This window comes from Hyla sarda, unplaced genomic scaffold (genome assembly GCF_029499605.1).
Source record: "Hyla sarda isolate aHylSar1 unplaced genomic scaffold, aHylSar1.hap1 scaffold_896, whole genome shotgun sequence".
Classification (NCBI taxonomy): domain Eukaryota; kingdom Metazoa; phylum Chordata; class Amphibia; order Anura; family Hylidae; genus Hyla; species Hyla sarda.
In genome coordinates, this window is record NW_026610925.1 from 111418 (window position 1) to 115199 (window position 3782).

At 44.8% G+C, this 3782-nt stretch overlaps 1 long non-coding RNA gene and 1 pseudogene across 1 annotated transcript; one reads left to right on the forward strand and one right to left on the reverse strand.

Annotated features, from left to right (window-relative positions):
* Positions 1-875: 875 nt before the first annotated feature.
* LOC130348975 (U2 spliceosomal RNA) lies at positions 876-1045 on the reverse strand (annotated as a pseudogene).
* A 1346-nt stretch (positions 1046-2391) lies between these two features.
* LOC130348972 (uncharacterized) lies at positions 2392-2933 on the forward strand. Its single transcript, XR_008886428.1, has 2 exons — positions 2392-2480; positions 2582-2933. It is a non-coding gene; the product is annotated as an uncharacterized LOC130348972 (long non-coding RNA).
* Positions 2934-3782: the final 849 nt, after the last annotated feature.

Here is a 3782-nt window from a genome sequence, read left to right on the forward strand (position 1 = left end):
GCACCGGGTGACACCAACCCTAGCAACGCCACTGCCTCTCCCCGAGGCACAAAAGTACCTCGGCTCTAAACCCTTATCAGCCTAGTCCCAGCCAGAGTGATTGTTGTGCAAAACTGAGCTACTTTTGCTAAAGTGTCATGTTATAAATCAGTGCATAAACTGTGCACCTAGAAAACCACACCTAGTTTTTCAATAGCCACGGAACCTGCTTTCTATCACCTAAGCGCAAGAAAAAGTGCAAACGTGTCACAATCAAAAAAACGTGCACAAGGATGCGGTCCATCGCAAAGCCCTTCTCTGAAATGAGAGAGGCCCCCCCCCAATGAAACCGCCCTTCCCCTCTGGGCCAGAAGGCACCTGCAAGGGTCCAGGCTCATTGTCCCTTTTCATCAAAGGTACTAGGGGACAACAAGTACTCCCGGCATCAGCCGAAGAATCCACCCACAAAGCTATATACTATATACATCCTGCCTATGCAGGGATGCCCGAGGTTTGCCAGGAGGTGCGGAATCTGATGGCCACACACACCTCCCCTGGACCACCAGGAGGGACACCCAGAAGGGCTTACTGCATCCTGACAAATCCTGTGACAAACAAAAACATGTTCAAGTAGCACAGTGAAAAACCAGACATAAATAATTAAATTAATATGCGCTGTGAAGTACGGCCCGGACATCAAGCAGGATCTATAAAAATGTCCCCGATCCTAGCCAGAAGGCCGGGAATCAAAGGGGTGATTGCCAAAGGTGAAGAGTACATGGTGCAGAGCTTCCACCCAGTGAGCTATTACACCCAGTGAGTTTCAGCACCTCAGGGTCACCACTCCCCGAGGCGCAGAAGTACCTCGGCCTTCAACCCCCTCAGCCTCATGGTGAGACCTGGAGGGAACAGGTCACATCAGAGCAGCCGTCGAGCTGATTCCTCAGAACCCGGAATGCCCCGAGGCACCTGCCCCCTCCATGCAGCATCCATCCTACATCAATGGCAGAGACTAGACCACTGATAAGAACAGATACTACACTTGATCTTAGCCAAAAGGCCAAGAGCCATATATTCCATCAGAACGCAGCCGCATAAATGTGGCACTTGCTGTACGCCGCAACTATGCAAATATATAGCACAGTCTGCAGCCTGTTCCAACCTATTGTGAAAACATTAATTTCGTCTGGAATTACACTTGGCGTGTTTGTCAGAAAAAAACACCATGCTCGCTGCAGGCACATGTTATGTTGGAATCAATAGGGTAATATGAAATGCCAGACACTAATGGGGTTTTCTTCATCCTTTTATGGCTTTTTTAGACTATCAAATCTGTGGGATGTCGAGAGCATGTTTTTTTTATGAAGTTTTGGTGTTTTTCTTCTTGAGTCACATGATGAAAGAATCTAGGAAAAGCCAGGGGGGAAATAATAATAATAATAATAATACACATTGGGGGAGATGTATGAAAACCTGTCCAGAGATAAAGTTGACCAGTTGCCCATAGCAACCAATCAGATCACTTCTTTCATGTTTCAGAGGACTTTTTAAAAATGAAAGAAACAATCTGAATGGTTGCTATGGGCAACTGGTCCACTTTTTATCTTCACAGGTTTTAATAAACTGCCCCCCCCCCCCCAGTGGTTTTTATCAAAAATTACACAAAAGATGGCAGAAAAAAGAAATGAGGGGGTAGTTTTTGTTGTTTTTTTTTTGGCAAAAAAAAAAAACATCAAACAAGAATTGCATCTGCTCCTAGGCTTAGGCTGGGATTAAACATGATTTATGTGTGGTGTTTTTCAAAGCTCACATTGCTTTATTTTTTGTGGTTCCCTCCCTTCAACAGACGTCTGTGCTGCTGTTGCAAAGCTACAATTTCAAGCATGCCCATGCTGGGAGTTGTAGTTTTGCAACAGATAGACAGCCACAGGGGATCAGTGGTGATGTATGTCAATCTAGGACCATGGTGTCTGATCTTGAACTGGCTAAATCAGTGGCTGCCAGGATGTCTGACGAGTGACATCCTTTGCTCCAGACCACAACGTCAGGGATGTCACTCGCCAGACATCCCGGAAGCCAACGCTGCTCAATGAGCCTGCCAGAGCCGCACTGATCTGTGTAAGAAACCTATGGGCCCCCGCTGTTGGGGGCCACCAAATTATATTACAAATACTGAGTGTCTGGTCAGGAGAAACAAGTATAACGCACCCACAGGGAGTAGCGCCATTTTAATAAAAAATTGCCCAAAATCCCTTAGATAACAGTCATACAGAATATATTAGAAAGCTTGTTTGTTTTTCAGCCAATCAGAGAGCAGCACTACTGAAATAGAACTCTCAGGAGGTAACAGCGTGTCACACATGTGATGTCATAACCATTGTCCACCAGAGAGCAGCACTGAGCAGATATAACACTGCTCCTGCCCATTCTTCATCAGTGAGGGGCTGATGCTGGACACTGTAGGGACCGAGAATGCAAAGTCACATACACTACTGTGACTGGTAAGTATCACATTGTTGTGACCAAAAGGTCTTTAGTGCAGTTCAATGTGCTTTTCTATAATAAACATGTAGATAATCTATCTTTTGTTTTCCTATCTTAGATGCACTATTTCCAGGATGTGGAGTAGCATTTCCGGACCTACAGCAAGACGTTGGATGAAGACGTAGATTTCCAGACCTATTCCAGAAGAATTTGGATGAAGGCACAGCCCCTCGAATCACGCACATACACAGACACATTTGCCCAAATTCTAGAGGTAACCTCCTTTAGTATGCCCAGAGGAAGGGCAATACAGTAGCCATGGATTCCCTACAGGTTTCCTCCCCTCTGGAGGTTTTTCCTGTCCTGAGTATTAGTTACTGTACGCTCTTTGTGAGTGATGGAGGTTACAAAAAATCCCCTACACAAACATTTTTATATATAATAAATAAAGTTCCCCTTTTTAAACCATTCTGTAACTTGTTTGACTCATTTATTTTATTTGTGTGTGAAAAATAGTGTTAGCAAAACATGGATTATATGAGGTTTTTTTTTTAAGTGTCCAAAGCTGCTCTCCTGCACAATCTGCATAATGCGGAGAGAGGCAACTGATGCTGGGTGATACAGTTGCCAAGGCAACCATAGGACACCCAGCAATTTCCATGCATGAGCCTTTTTCTGATGAATGGGACCCTAGGAGAGCGGAGGAGGCAGGTGAGAGGACCTCCATCCACCATTTTGAATGATCACCAGATCGTCACAGGTGATTCCATCCTTGAATATAATGCCCGCATTGCCATAACCTGCTTTGATCAAGGCATCTGAGGGGTTAATGACAAACATTAGAGCGATTGTTGATGATTGCCACTAATGGCAGGTCCCTGGCTGCCAGGACCTGTCATACATGATGTGAGCACCCGTCCATTGTTCACATCATGTACAGGGTGTAAATATACATCCAATCACATCAGGACATACTTTTACAGCGTCCACCTACTCAATTTTGATTGTAAAGCTTGAATGTCCACACAGAAAATGTATGTGCGGATATTCTGAAGATAGTGGAGCGGTGTCAGAACATGCTGGCGCTAAGATTGCTCAGAAATTCGCTTTATCATAGACGGCAATGTATCTCTGAAGAAAGAATAGTGGAAGGGGTCCAGCTCCTATGTGGAAGTATCCAATAAAACTTAACCTTTAATGGCAACTATTAAAACATGGAAAATCGCCACTAGGTGGCAAGTGACATGTCACTTAAAAGCGAAACAAAAGGAGGGTGAAACGCTGACGCGTTTCGAGCAGTTGCTCTTAGTCATGGCGTT